This window comes from Mya arenaria, chromosome 8 (assembly GCF_026914265.1).
Source record: "Mya arenaria isolate MELC-2E11 chromosome 8, ASM2691426v1".
Taxonomy (NCBI): domain Eukaryota; kingdom Metazoa; phylum Mollusca; class Bivalvia; order Myida; family Myidae; genus Mya; species Mya arenaria.
Genome location: NC_069129.1, coordinates 74,329,603 through 74,346,243, shown reverse-complemented (window position 1 = coordinate 74,346,243; position 16,641 = coordinate 74,329,603). Strand labels below are relative to the sequence as shown.

General features: G+C 30.9%; 1 long non-coding RNA gene across 1 annotated transcript; it reads right to left on the bottom strand.

Annotated features, from left to right (window-relative positions):
• Positions 1-1,037: 1,037 nt before the first annotated feature.
• LOC128244875 (uncharacterized) lies at positions 1,038-15,506 on the bottom strand. Its single transcript, XR_008263004.1, has 3 exons — positions 15,045-15,506; positions 1,899-2,048; positions 1,038-1,682 (listed from the first exon to the last, which is right to left on the bottom strand). It is a non-coding gene; the product is annotated as an uncharacterized LOC128244875 (long non-coding RNA).
• Between the last annotated feature and the right edge of the window lie 1,135 nt (positions 15,507-16,641).

Here is a 16,641-nt window from a genome sequence, read left to right as displayed (position 1 = left end):
TGATACACGCAAAGCCTAATCGATAGAAAGAAGTAAATAAATAACACCGCGAACAATGTCCGAAAATTTGATGATAACGGCAGCAAAATGTGTATTCTGTAATCAATAACGTGTCTGGACCGATAACAAGCGTTTGCCTATAAGAAGATATCGGACAGGGTGAAATGTTCGCCGAACTCCGCTTAAAAGTTTAATGCTGTTAAAAAAAGATCCGCAAAATGCGGACATTCTATGACGTCCACAGACAGTATTCACACCGCTATTTTGTTTTCCTGTTGACAAAGCGTCTTGGTCATACATATCAGGAATGAAAGTTTATTCTCCGGATCGCAATGGATCCGGGACAGAGAAACAACGAACATAACGACGATATATAGTTTTGAAATTTTAACCTTTATGCCTAAAAATAAATAGGGTCGGCGAGGAAAAAATAAGGTCGGTCGGGTTATCGGAAACACTAGGTTTTTTGGCCTTAAGTAATGGGCTGTATCAAAAATGGACCTGTCATAAGTCAATTTGATTGTTTCTAAACAACGTTGACAAAGGTATCAGACACATTTTAAACATGTGCAAGTACGATCCATACGGGCATATCACTTAAGTATCATTTGAAAGAGCTTTTGCGCAGAAAAGAAAATATTTACAATAACATGAATATACATAAAAGGCAGGTTTTCTGGCAAAAAAATGGAAATAAGTATGATCAGTAAATGACATTTTAGCAACCAAGGACAGTACAAAATTTGTATTTAGAAAAAAAATCCTTTACAAAAATATACATAAACATGGCATGGTCATTATGTTTTTAAATCATATTTCAACATTTTAAAAATGTCTAGAGATCCTTGATAGTTTATGCAGAAGTTGTGTTCATCGAATAAACCCGACCTGGCACAAAGCCAGTGCTTAGTCCACAAGGATCCGGGAAAGTTTCCCAGATTCTCCATACACCAAATGAGGGATTTCCCTCCTGTCACAGCCCCAACATAACAATGCGTCCACAATATAAATGGTCTGTGAGCCTGTTGGGGGTTGGATCATCGCAGGTCAATAGAGTCAAACTGTGCCAGCATTTAAAATATCTTACAACTGTTTAATACAAGAAAACTGCCCATATTTCATATCTTCCAACAATTCAATTTGTTCTATCTGTGTGTGACTACATGCCTGTTAAGATATTTTAAGCCATACGATGATACTCAGATTGCTGTTCTTTGAAAATTCACAAGACTACGTTAGCAGTAATCAGTAGAAAATGTGTTCTCAGGTATCCATTTGTCAGTTAAAATCTCAAGAACTGACCAGCAGTATTAAACAATAGACAATTATCTTTTAATGACACATGACATTAAATAAAATTGTTTATCTATATCTACTTTACCTAACGTTTAGTTACACTCGTGTCTTAGATAAATGTTGAATTTTAGTTTCGATAAGATTTTAAAAGCAGTATAAGAAAAACGAGCTTCCCGACAAACTCTTTCTCTTTGTGTTGACATGTCCCGGCAGATGCCGCACACATATTAGCGTGGAGTTCTAATCCCTTTCTCGGGCTCGTGGGAACTACCTCCAAGTTGATTGCCTGGGGCTGCTAAAACAAGTAGCATGCACACTGGCTCCATTTCGATTGCCCTCGTAATTGCTGCCTGAAGTTGCGGCTTTGTCAGCTTGCTCACTTGTTTCTACAGATAATTTTATAAGATAACACGTACAAAATTGCAACTGAAATAAGCGACTTATAAACAATTATTCCAAAATAATGCTAACATTTTCATATTTCGATCGCAAATTCGGACTCTACTTGACCTATGTGGAAAAGAACCCTAAACACAAAACGAAGTCATTTTTGTTGAAAGAGGCAACAAGATTATGAATTATAACTATTCAAGTACAAATACCATACTGTCATCCTTCTTTCGCTAGAACTTTCCTGCTGTCCTTTCCGATCGCTGGTGTTTTGGACCGGAGAGTACCAGTTGTTGTGTTTTTTTTTCTTTTGTAGGCAGCACTTCCGGAACTTCTCTCTTTGCAACGCCTAGCAACAGTACCTGATTATATCCCTAATATATATATACTATCTTTTGAAATAATAATGGATACATAATTAAGGGGACAATAATGAGTAATTAGTATGAATCAAACTGATCTTGTCTCAGCAGTTTGATTTCACATCATTTAATGTGACATTGAAGAGGCAAAATCCAAATTGTGACATCTTTACATCAGATTTAATTCATCAAAAACACTATTGATAACAATACATTAATTATGTTTCAACACAAACCATGTTTTTATATATGGCGCATATTCATTACCAAAAGAGGTCTTCCTAAGTACTATTGTTAACGATCATTTATTACGATGCATCGGTGACTCTTCGGAAACTTGAAGCTATTTGGCATAAATTCAATATCAAAGAAAGAGCTTCAATTACGTGCAATTTGATACTTTAAGCAAATATTAGTACAATATGATATTTTTTGTTTATCTCATTATGTTTATAATAGTAAAAATGCTTTTGGAACATGTATATGGCGATTAAAGCATACATTTCATATGTTATAGGCTGTTTAGGTTCTCATTATTCATTTTTGTTGTAAAATGACGTGTTGGTATTCACTTTGAATAAAACTGATTCGAACACATCAAACAATTACTGTACTTGACCAGATGGAATGTTAGAAATTACTACAAATACATTTACAAAAAGCAAGGATTTATTTTAAATAAATGTCATTATTTAAATTGGATATAATTCGATACTATGAAATAGAAAGTAGAAATGGAGGGACACGTAGTAGCTCTCGAGAGATAAAATAAACGAAGTTTATAGTCGTATGGGCAGGTACTGATAAGTTAGATTATAAATAAGAATAGTGGTTATTTGTAATTTATTAGTACGATATAGTTTACTTCATAAGTAGCAACAACAGTATGCCGTTGTATTTTAGGCTTCCATATTCTGCACAATGCTAATACGACCCTTCGATCCAATGAATTTAACTCCCGCAAACATTTATACTAACTGCTGAAAACGGTACCAGAATAATCATGAATAAATTATCTATCAACTGTAGTACGGTGTTTATTTCATGCTGTGAGTCAATGTAATAGGGCCTAAGTTTCACAAGCATTTTTTTTTTAATTTGCCGTTTTTCCGTCGGTCTTGGGACATTTTGACTGACATTTTATACTTCCGTTTTCGGCTATTTTAAGAATCGTTTTGATTGTCAATGACTTTACAAGCATACGTTGTCGTCTTCTGCATCTGTGGGTATAACTTTTATGAACTAGGTTTTTCTGTTTCTATTTTTTTCAAACTAAAACTTAGGATCAAACATGCTTATTTACATGTCCAAATCAAAAGAAAACACTTATGCATCATTGACTTTCTGAAAATTCAATCATTATATCTACAAAGTGATAGCATCCATTTGATTCAGTAATCTATCGCATTTTTCCGCAACGGCTATTTATAAACTCATCGTTTCTGAGAGTGGCCAGAAGTAAGAACAATTTTATGACTCACAAGGCATGCAACCTTACAAGCCAAGATCATCCAAATTAACCAAGGAAGTAATTCTTATTTACTTAAAATGCCAACCTCTGTAAATAGTTAATTATTTAGAGTAAACATTGAGGTAGGTTTAAGCATATCATTGTTTTATTAAGTTTAGATTGCTTTTTCTTAGGTGTTGTCAATTCTTGTGCATGACATTTGGTCAAATGCTTTATAACTCACATACATTAGTCAATTGCAATTGTTTTTATTTTCAAATTGGATATTGTGATCGGTTTTAAAGAAATCAACAGACCGGGTTCTTTATCTATCTGGTCACTTTCAGTTTTAAAACAAGTTCCTGCTTCAATTTCAAAGAATAATAAGGCATATCATGATGAATAGTGCACAATTATATCTTATTACAATTTTAGAACAACAATCAGGTGACTGCCCAAATGTTTTTAATGCTAGACAGGATGTGTGCTTGAATGCTTAAACACTAATTGATGACTAAATGGAAATTTGCAGTTATTTTTATGTGAGCCATTCTAAAACATACATAAAAATCTGTCTAGTTATAGTTAGTTTGTTCAGTTCTATGCCTCCTCCAATGATCCCAATACCAGGACTTGTGGTTGAACTACTCAAAAATAATTTAATGACTTAATGAAGATTTGGCGGTTATTTTTTTAAAGCCATTCCAAATAATTCATCTGAATAATACATAATTATCTTTAATATGTTTCGTTTTACTTTCAGTTTCACTCTGACCTGACTGATGCAGATACAGTACCTTACTTGTATGTTCAAATTGTACCTTTTTTGTTCTATTAAAATATAATATGGACCTTTATGAGGAATAAGCTGGAAAGAAAAATTAAATTATAAAGTTATAAAAAATCATAAAAGTAATTTGCTATACAAAAAGTGGACAAAAATGTTGAACAGAATGAAGTTTTAAATTAGAAAATCCTTACTCATCTCTGTATGTATGTCAACTTTATTATGATGATATGTGGTAACATGATGTATTCCATTAATTAATTGTGTTAAAACCTTTTTTACAATGTATGTTTACATTTGTGTATGTATGTTGCCATATGCACTGAATTCATATAGTTCTTTTTGTATACATGTGTATTGGAATCAACACATTCCTTTGTTATAACTTCAGGCTCATGAAAAAAGGCCAAAAGGTTCCAACATTTAGCCTTACAAAATCAACTTGGTGTAATTTGACAATATTCTTCAGAATTTGACGGTGGTTGTATTATGCAGCAGTCATACTATTAGGTGTCTCACAGATTTATTTTCTAAATTCTGCAATATTGAAGTACAGTTTAGCGCAAAGAGGATTAATCTTCTGGCAATTAGAAGTAACTGTTCTTTTAAAATAACATTAACAGTTCCTGCATTTTTTAAGTGATTATAGAGTGAATATGTTTCCATATTAAATGTTATATTTTACGTGTAATATTTCACATGTTATGAATGGTTACAAATACATGTACGCACTTTTTGGTTCTAAATATATGCACATTTTGATTCCAATAATTAAACACTTAAGTATATTAAATTTGGTTTGAAACAGAAATGTCGTCCTGTTGTTTGTTTCTAAACAATTAGTAGTATGTATTCGTTTTTATAGTTACAATGTCAATTCATAAATGAGTAAATTTCTTAAACAGCTACCAAGGCAGCCAGAGTCTAGTGTTCTAGGGAAACTGTCATTGTTGTCCTGAATTTAATTACCCTTAAAATTTGCTGACAATGTCTTTCTTATATTAAATTGTTAAGAATTGCTTGATGGTGATAAGATCACGTTTTTAACAATTGTCAGGAAAATAATCAAAGATATACTTACAGAAATTTCCTTTTTAACATAAAGTGATGTTTCTTAGCATTTTTTTTATTTTTATTGAATGGTTACCATGGCAACTATTTTTTTGTTTGCCTTTAATCTTCTTATTTATAATACTATTTATTGTGAAAATGCAACTGTTCATCAGTGAATGTAAGAAATTAAATGTTCTGTAATTTTTACTTTATTGCTAGCTCATGCTTCAAAATATACGGCATTTTTAAAATTTCCTAAAAATAGGTTTGTGAATTTGACCTTTTTTGGCAGAAAAAAACCCCATAAAAATGCAAAATTAAAAGGGCCATAATTCTGTCAAACTTTGATGAATTTTTAAAAGATATACATATTTGAGATTGTTATGTCCAAACCTTTAAAATGATACACTACACCACATTAAATTATTTATTTACGTTGTTATTGCTATCATACGGTTATATAGTGAATAACATTTGATATTGTTTTCCTGTACTTTGAACTAACGATGAAGAATGTATTTAATGCAACAACCAGGTTACTTATCGCAATGTGTTATTTGTGACTGTCTATATGTGCATTAATATAACCATTTTTAAGAATCTATTAAATCAATTACATAATGGTTGAACTTTCGGACAGCCTTAAAACAAGTGCCTATTTTGTAACAATAATACTTTAATAAAGTCCTTGAGACTTTAGAACGTCAGTCAGTTTATATACATATTTCCTTCTCCATATCATTTGATTTATATGGGTTTGTAGTCATTCTATGGGTTTTTAGAGAAACGTGCAACACATTGCATTTCAACCAAAACAAAATGATGAAAAGAAGCACTAAATTTTAAAGCTGAAAACACACAAAAATATAATAAATCAGAAAATATCAATGTCTTTTATTTCATCGTATTTTGGTCAGTAGCAACAATTGAACACATTTGTACTTAGTTATTTGGGAAGACAGTGCGTAAAACCACACAGTTTGATAAAACCTAACACATTTCTGTATTTCAGAGCGAAACATTTTGAAAATAGTCCCAACAATTGCACAGTTATGACAGAAAATGGGTTAAATTTCGTGTCTTGGTCAAAAATAAAAATTAGAACATGCTCGATCAGATAACTAGCATACATAGTATGTGATTCAATTATAAATAATGTTATCGAAACGTCGTAAATGTGAATACATGTCACAAAACGGTGTCCAAATGCAAAAGACTAATGGTAAATACGTGTATAGTAAGTTCTATTTGACAGACATAGTTTGTAACATCAAATCATTCGATGACAAATAGCCAGTGTCGTTTTGTTTTCGCAATGCGTGTGGCTAAGGTAAGACCTATAGGTGACACGTATGTAATACATTAATTTATAGTGTACAAAACAAACTCATATAAGGGAAGAACGAAGATTTTAATTGTAGCTCGAACATTGTGAAACGCAGCCAAAAACTAATCGAGTTAAGATAATTAGTCGAATATAATATGCAAAAGAAAGCCTTTTTTCAGAACCTAAACATTTGCGAAAGGTTTCAACAAAAAAGAAAATATCAACACATAATTCGAGGGAAGAAAGGTATTTTTAAACATAAAAAGCATATGAAAATCTGTTACTTACACATTTTTTGTATGTATGTCAAAACAAAAAGTCAACATTTTTAAATATGTTCACTGGGCAGGTATAACTTGCAATACGACAAAATTTTGTCAAAGCGTACTAATTCTACTTCGCTTTTTAAAGTATTGTTTGTTTTTGTTGTGTATTAAAAATAATTGTTCGTATGGTGCCTTTTTGCACTTCTTATCCTATCGCATTTGTTTACGATAAGAATGCACTTCGGGCTTACTTCATATTACTTCTATTTTTTCAATTTAGATATCTGTCAAAGAACGATTCCTTTTTTCCCTCTTAAGTCATCTATACTTAAGAATATCCTTATATAATGCAACACAGCCAAATAATTATTCATATTATATCTCTTAACGTTCAAGGTTTATGGGATGGTAGTAAACGTGCCCGTTTAATTCAATGGTTAAAGAACCAAAAAGCAGATATAACCTTCCTACAAGAAACACATTTTACTGATAAAATCGACAAAATAGTTAAATGGATTCATTGGATGGACTTATAAATAGTTATGGTGAATCGATTTGATAATACATACACATTAGTGAACTTTTATGCCCCAAATGGTAAAAAAGAAAGAAATGACTTTTATACTAAATTATCAAATATCATATATGAAAATAGTTACAAAAGTCCGAGATCAATACTTTTAAAAACTTATCGAATCTAATCAAAACGCATAAATTGTGTGATATTTGGAGATTACTTAATCCACAGAAACAACAATTTACTTAGAGGCGTAAAAAATGATATTGAGAAAAGTAGAATAGATTTCTGGCTAATTGAACATAACTTTGTATCCCAAATATATTCCACGGATATAAGACCTGCCATCATAAAAACAATGGATCATATGGATATCTCAACGAAAATCAAAATACCTAATAAACGAGGTCCTGGGTATTGGAAATTTAATAATTCTCTCCTTGAAAATAATGAGTACAAAACTATTATCGGCATTTCTTTAGATACAATAATTCAACAAGATATTAAACCTCAGATAAAATGGAAAATTTGCAAAATAGAAATTAGAAATCGAACAGTTGAATTTTCGAAACAACAATCGGGAACTCGCCATAACCCTATTAATGAATTAGAAAAAGAACTTAAAATATGATATGAATCGAATGACAATCACCCTGTGGCGGTGTTTTTATTTTAGCCACATTAGATTTTAGGTCTTAACTTTATGAAAGACCACAAACACAATTTTTTCACTGTTTCTTTCTTTATTTATACAGTTTAACAATTTTAATTCCAATAACAATTCACAGTAAATGTCCTAATTAGTGAATAGTAAGTACTGAATTTATTTCCAGATGTCCTAAATAGTGAATATTAAGTAATGAATTTATTTCCAGATGTTAACACTTTCTAACTATTAAAATCTAACAATTTGTCAAATAATCCAATTTATAATTGATAGTCCGATGTTATAAACCTTTTTAAATTCTTTTTATTTAACTCCTTTTAAATCACTTTTAACTCTTTTTAATTCTTACTCCTTTTAATTCACTTTTCAACTTTTTTTAATTCTAACTTTTCTCAACGCCCAACAAAGGCCTTTTATACTATTATTTACCGCCAAAAAACATGAAGTGCACGAGTATTGTGAGTAGCACGAATTCATGTGTTATTCGTGCGACTCCACCGGAGCAATGATACCGTTGAATAACACCGGTAGATTCATAGCGCTTAGTTAAAAGGTCAACGGTGCAAATGAAAAAATGTTATACTTGTAAAAAGCTTAAGGTAATACAAATTAAAGTTTAAACAATAAGAATCATTCTCAAAAGTATTGTATATTTAACTAACTCATATTAAAATAAAAGTCTGTTATTTCGCGTTGTTCGCGACACACCCGGACGTTGAAATTTCCGCACGTATTATTCGAATTGAAGGAGAAATAAAGCGAAATATATAAAAATGAAGCCATAGGCGCAAAGATACGGTCAAAGGTAAGTTTTATTGAAAAAGGAGAAACTAATTCAAAATATTTCTTTAATCTTAAAATATCACGTCAAAGTAAGAAAGTCATTATTTCACTCAAGATTGAGGGGACCAGAATACTTATACTCAAGATATACTAAATGCAATAGTCGAATTTTATAAGAATTTCATCAAACTTTAAAAAAGACGAAGATTATAACCAGTTTTTAAATGATATCGAATTAGATTTAACATTGGATTCTCAATTAGCCGATAATTGTGGGGGAGAAATTTCTTATGAAGAAGCTACAATAGCACTTAATGATATGAAACTTAACAAAAGTCCTGGACTCGATGGTCTTACGGTAGAGTTTTATCAAACGTTTTGGCATTTAATTGGAGACCTAGTTATTTCAGCTTTAAATGAGAGTTATGAAAAACGTAAATTATCTTTTACTCAAAAAACAAAGTGTAGTTTCGCTTTTATATAAAAAAGGAGACCCAGAAGATCTTGAAAACTGGCGACCTATTTCTTTCTTAAATATTGATTATAAGTTAGCAGCAAAGGTATTAGCAAAACGACTTCTATCCGTTTTACAAAGCATCATATGTCAAGACCAACAAGTATACATAAAAATAGAAATATATGTTTAACATTAGGCAAATAGATGATATAATGGATTATACGAATTTAACTGATTTGGACGGTGCTATTTTATTTTTAGATTTTAAAAAAGCTTTTGATACAGTCGAGTGGCCTTTCCTGTTCGAAATTTTGAATAAATATGGATTTAAACCTTCCTTTCTTAATTGGGTGACAACTCTGTATTGTAACATAACATTGCAAACAATGGATGGATCACAAACTCAGTTAGACTACAACGTGGTGTACGGCAAGGTTGTCCCCTTTCTGCGTTGCTTTTTATTATAGTAGCTGAAGTCTTATCAACACAGTTAGGAAAATGTGAAAATTATGAAGGTCAACTCGCTGATGACGCAACTGTCTTTTTAAAACATCACAATGAAATACCAATTGTTCTTGATATAATCGATCAGTTTGGAAATTATTCTGGACTGAAATTAAATAGGCAAAAAAAAACAAGGCCGTTGGATTGGCAAATCAAAAAATAATATAAGTAATATTATGAATAACATAAAGTTTACGTCAAAATACGTTAAATCACATGGAGTATATTATGGAAATGATAAACATGAATGTATAAATTTAAGCTGGAATGAAAAAATAGATAAATGCAAACAATTGATAAATAATTGGAGTAAAAAAAACTGTCTTTGGCAAAATAACTGTTATAAAATATTTGCTTTTTCCAAAACGTGTGTATCTTGCTCAAAATATAGTAACGCCTGATTCAATTATAAAGACTATAAACTCCATGGGTTTTTTAATTTATTTGGAGTGGAAAAAAAGATCAAATCAAGCGTAAAACAGTTATGGGAAACAGATATTAAAATGGGTGATTAATCTGACTTATACAGTTGATGCAAATTGGAAAATTATACCATCAGTAATATTAGACCAATTTGGAAAGAATTTTCTTATATTTCATATGAATTTAGACTCCATTAAATCTATACCTATTAAAACAAACAAAATCACTTTGTTCTATAAGCATTTGTTATTGCATAATCTTGTAGCAACGAATTTAGATTTATTTACTAAGAAGTTGAAGGATTGCCCTTTATGTATTTATTGTAATGAAGTAGAGGACTACGAACACTTCTTTATTAAATGTCCATTTTTGACAACTCCTGGAATGCTACACATGATATCTTTCAAAGATGCAGAGTACAGAAAGAAATTAAGAATTTAAGATGTATAGTAATAGGTTACAAAATTAACCAAAAAGAGTATTATATCGTAAACATTGTTTTAAGTAACATTGCCTATTGCATCTATAAGACCTACTTCATTTGTTAAAGGAGATCAACAACGAGAAATATTATATACAATTTATATAATGATTTGAAAGTTCTTCAAACACTTTTGAACAATTAAAGCATTTATAACTTTTTTTTAACGATTTTGTTAATAAAATAACAATATAATGTTAAGGCAGTTTCAAAATGTTTAATAATTGCCTCAATGGTTAAATGATATTGTTCCACTTCGATATATATATATATATTTATATATATTGTATGTAATGTTTGTTTTATAAAATAAATAAAATAAACGGGTTGTCATGAACTGGCAATTCCAAAAAAAAATAAAAAAAATAAAAAAAAAATAATAATAAATGCATTTAAAATAGTTATATATGGCATCCATTTAATATCAATGGAAGAGCTTAAACACATGAAAATTGACACCGTAGGCAAATGTGTGTAAACTATGATGTCTGTTTATTAATAATAAAGGTTTCATTATCATTTTAGCAGAACGTTTTGTAAAGATTTCAAGAGTGTAGGTTCGAACTTAGGCCCATACTATTTAAGAATGGTGATTTAATCAATGTCCAAAGCTGTGATTTCACTTTCTAAACATTGATTATATGTGTGTATGTCTATATTAGCTTTTGGATTTATAACAAATGAAACTCCATTACTGTGTGTAGCATTTCTACTGAAAAAAGCAGGTTATAATAGATCATTTTGAACGATGTATCTCTTGTAACAATATGATATCATACTTATTACTAAAAGTCCATTTGAGTACTTGTTTCCGTTTGTCTATGTTACCTTAACCTGGAACATAAATGATACATGTATTTGTGTTTCCATTTTACAAACTTATACAGATGTCTGAATCCTACGACACATTCTAGTCATAACAAAGAAAGGGTTAATATGTATGAAACAAAAGTGAATGACATTTGCAAAAATGTTTGTAGTTGCAAACAAGTTAGATCGATAGTTATGTTCATTTGTTAAATTGTGTTTTACATATATGATGTTTTTGGAAGTATGATGTATGTGTAATAACATTCATTAATGAACATAGTATTTTTGTCATAATTTTGACAATGGTAATAAAATACAAACTTACAAACATTTATGTTTTGTGCCATAGGGAAGTAGTAATATTTATTTAAAAAAAAAAACGAAAATTGTTATTAACTATTGGCGAAAAAAACATGTTCACTTTTCAATTAACTATCCAATTGTTTTAATTGTTTACATTCATTTACAAATTCATAGGCAAATGTTTATAACATTGGATTTATATTTCTCTCTCTTTGATAACAAATTTAAACCTCCTTTAATATATTACGAATTACGCATATACATCACAAGTAACGGACATTATTTGATTGTTTTAATAAATTGAATATTGAGGTTTTTTTTACAGATATTGATAAATTACAATACAAATAAAACATATCACAATGGTATTTCATTTTATCAGATGGCATCTTAAGTTGCTTATACATATATTTGAAGTAAGGATTTATTTCTAAAGAGTTGTTTTTCATAATTGGACAAAAAATCGAACCTAAAAAGAATGATGGACGGAAACGCCAAAACATCCAGGGATATTATATAATCGAAGTTAAAAATTGGTTGGGCAGGTACTGATATGTTTTAAGAGAAAGTTAATTAGTCATTTATTATCTATCACTGCAATTCAATTTTATCTATTCAGTGTAAGATTTTGTTAAAATTGGTATCATCTATTTTATAATTTGAACCAACAATTAAAATTCTATCAAGGTTTTTTTCATCGCATTAAGTTTTTCGTGAATGTCTATTCCGAGGCTAAAATCTAATCATGTTCATTCTGCATCAATATAGCAGTTTGTAAGAATCGACGTATTTCATTCAATAAATGTGTACTTTTTGGAACCTCCTTCTATTCTGATTAATATAAATTTGGCTTATAACTCTGTTACATTAAACGGGTTGTTAGTTTAAACATTCGACTACTGTGGTTGTTTCTGTAGTGTGTTTTTTTATATTAATATTGGAGTTATTGTTTGTTTCTTTATAATTGTATGTTATTAGATGTGTCTTATAGTATGGGGTATAAAGGAGTGTTGTATATTTGGAACAAATATTAGAAATAGTATGTTGATTTACTTCATAGTTTTATGTTGTGGTTTTAAATAGGACAACCATAGCTACAGTGGCAAGCCCTGTTTTCTTTTCAACCAAACCTTTATTAGTTGCCATATGTTTTTCAGTCGAACAATGTAAAAATGATTATTTTTCATCATAAGAACCATTAGTTAATGAGTGAGTTTTTAGTTTAATTTGGATACATGTTTCTACAACCTTCAAATTACGAGTAAATTTCTAAGATGATCTTGATATGAGAGGAAGCAAATCGCTATATCCTAAATATAAATCAATAGGTACCACAAAATTGGATTTTGCATTTAGGCAAGTTGACATACCATAGTTAAACTGAACAACCAGCATCAAAGTTAATGAATAAACAACATAAGAAAATAGTATAGTTAGAAATGCGTTTGATTTATTTAAATGAAACATGATTAGGATAGTTGACTAGGTCTAGGTGAAGTCCGGTCGTGAATAATTATTGATTCAATTTAATTGGGAAAAATCTAACAAATACATAGTTGAAAGTTACGAAGTCTCAATTATTACAATTAATTGAAGATACATGACTGTAAAATCACATACCTCGTAGAAAACAGAACTTGTATTGAGAATAAATTTTTGAGGTAAAAAATAATTATTTGATAAATAATCTAATTTCTTTTTTAAATATTACACATAAAACATTGTCACACAATTGTATATTGATCGAATTTAAGTTAATGCACAAAACTAGCTTTGGATAAACAATTTGATTTTGCACGTATAGCTTGACAAACCAGAACATTCGGTTACAAAATAAAAAGGTGATATGATTGCAGCAGGGAAAAAAATGAAAGTAATCCAAAACAGTATAATGTTTTCGCGAAACATTTTTTGGAGACTTTGAAGTGTACAAAAGTGTACAATATTTAAAAATATAATCAATTAAAGTACTCATTTATCAGTCGCAGATATGTTATGCAAATGATTGAAGTAAGCCCGAGCAACCGATGTAAATCATCCAAAACATCCGTGATAACGATAAAGTAAGTATGTTTCAACGACAACCTTTCTGTAACTTGAAACAATATGGCGTGCAGCCAGTATCATAAAAAGAGCTTGAATAACGTGAAATTTGATACCTTAAGCAAATGTGTACACTCTTTGCTTCTGTCATCATGTTTGTATGAATCAAAATACCTTTGGAACATATATATGACGATTAAAGCATAAAATTCATACGTAAGGGTTTTTTATGTTCTTATCATTTAAATGTTTGTAAAATGATCATTTGGTACAGCAGATTTAATTGTAAATCTGACACCATATCGGTATGTATCTGTAAACCCAGATTTCTATATGTCAAAAGAAAGGCTTAGTCTGTAGTTTATAAAGATGCATTTTGTAGTTGTGAAAACAGTGGTACAACATTGCTTTCCAAGCTGATGTCCAACACGGCCGCTAAAATTTATGCGAAGCTTCAACTATTGCCTACATATTCATAATGACTATAAAATGCAATTAATACAGTCAGAACAACATAATAAAATGCATTTATGCATAACATTACGCTAAGTGCATGTGGGCTCAAGTTTTGAATATGACCAGACCAACAAGGGAGGTGGACTATTTACAGCAAAATTTTCGATGGCAAATTTAACGATATCTTGCTGAACTACACTCTGAAAGCTACAGATAATAGTTTTAAAGGACACCGGCGGAATCATTGGTCTAAGATTTAAAGAAGGTGCTTTGGCACAATTGTTTCTCTCAGCATCATTAGCATCCAGATACACAACTGTGTGCCAAAATAATTTCTGTCATCAAATTGAAAAGAAAGGACCACATCATGCAGACACCCAAGCGAAAAAAACTATTATAGAAACGTGAACACAATTGTATCAGTGTTTGACAGTTCGTTTGTTTAAGACAAAACGTTTACTCGAAGCGGCGTGTTGTCGAAAATCAATAGCATTTATGAGCCCTAAGGCTTCAATGCACTTGTAGTAGTGCCAAAAAGACTCATTCTTAAAGAACTTATGCAAAAGACGATTGATTGGGATAAACCTCTCTCGGATACCAAAAAACGGGAAAACTTGAAAGTGTCTATCGAGAGTTTACAGAACATAGAAATACCTCGGATGTACTTACCAGTTTCTCTAAGTGTTATCAGGAGAAAGGAGCTGCTACAAGTCAACTCCTATGCTTCAGAAAAGCTATTGCTGCAGCTGTCTACTTGTTTGCGATGTCAGCTGATTGTACATTGTCTCATTATTTAGTTCTTGGAAAAGCCAAGGTTGCTCCAAAAGGTAGACATAACAATTCCCAGATTGGAACTTTGTGCGGCAGTTTTGGCTGTAGAAGTATTTGATATTGTTTCTTCTGTAAATGTGTCCGTCCACTTTGATAGTGTCTCATTTTTCACTGACAGCAATGTTGTTCTAGGATAGATTAAAAACAAGACTCGTTGATATATGTTGGCAATAGCATTGACAGGATTCCCAGAATCTGAGAGTTGTTTTTATGGCAAAACTGATAGTAACCCAATGGACTGTGCTACTACAAACTTTGAGACTTCAGGAATAGTTGATAGTTTATGGCTTCGTGGTCCAGTTACAAACAATGTTAAACAAGAAGATGTACCGGAATGCTTTCCTTTGATAAATCCTGATGTTGACAAACACGTTCGTGCTGAAGTAAACACCTTCGTCACTATTACGTCTGAAAGTGTTTCAATTAGTTCTGGATGGAGCAGACTAGTCGTTGTTATTGCTCTCTTGAAAAATGTGGCGAGTGAGGTTTGTGCCCATAAACTGGTTTAAACCCCCAGTAAATTGTACTGACCGTTCCAAGGCGGTACCTAACAATTCTTGATACACATACATATTTTTTTATATATATAGTATGTATGCACTGTGCTGTTTGTGGGGTTTTGTGCAGTTCTTCTATGTTTCTTGTTTGTGATTTTGTGTTCTATGTCTTTGGCGTTTACCCAGTGCCACTTAACCGTGGTTATGTTTAAACTTTTTGCTACTGAGCTTGTTTCTGTAGCTTTTTGCATAAAAATTGTTTTTATTCCAGTCGTATGTCTCCTTGTGCTCAAACTCGTGACTTCACGATAGACACAGAAACGTTCATTTAACAGCAAGTACAAACGTTGTAAATAAGGAAAGGTTAGATTGCTTCATAAACATTACACCAATTCAGCAGGATAGTTGTATTATTAACCTAACATTAAGGTGGGTGTTATATTGAGAAAAAGTAACCTGTCGAACCTTGAAAAACATCCAGTGATTCTTCCCAGAACATATCCTATTTCAAAACAAAGAAAAGTTATTTTCTCGAAAAGTGATAAAACGAGTATGTTCACTTTTTGTCGTTTTCAAGATTTCTGTTTCTTATTCTGAGGTTGGTACGTTATTAAAGCACTTTAAGTACTAACACTCTCTTGAATTGACAATGCATTTCTAGAAACTTTTTATGTAGACCAATTCTACATGGTTATTTGATCAAAAATGTCTTTTTTAAATAGTTGAAAATTCACCGTTTCTGTTCTTTATTCCTTATTCGACTTATTTTGCGCTATAAGTACTTGAAACACTCTATATCTTTAAATAAGTCAATGCATTTATTCAAATAGATTAATAAGATCATTTTTTTATATTTCGTCAGAAAAGGAGCATATAAAGCACTTTGAAATCTAGTTCTTCTTTCGTGGATTATGTTACTTATTCGGATTTTGGAGCGT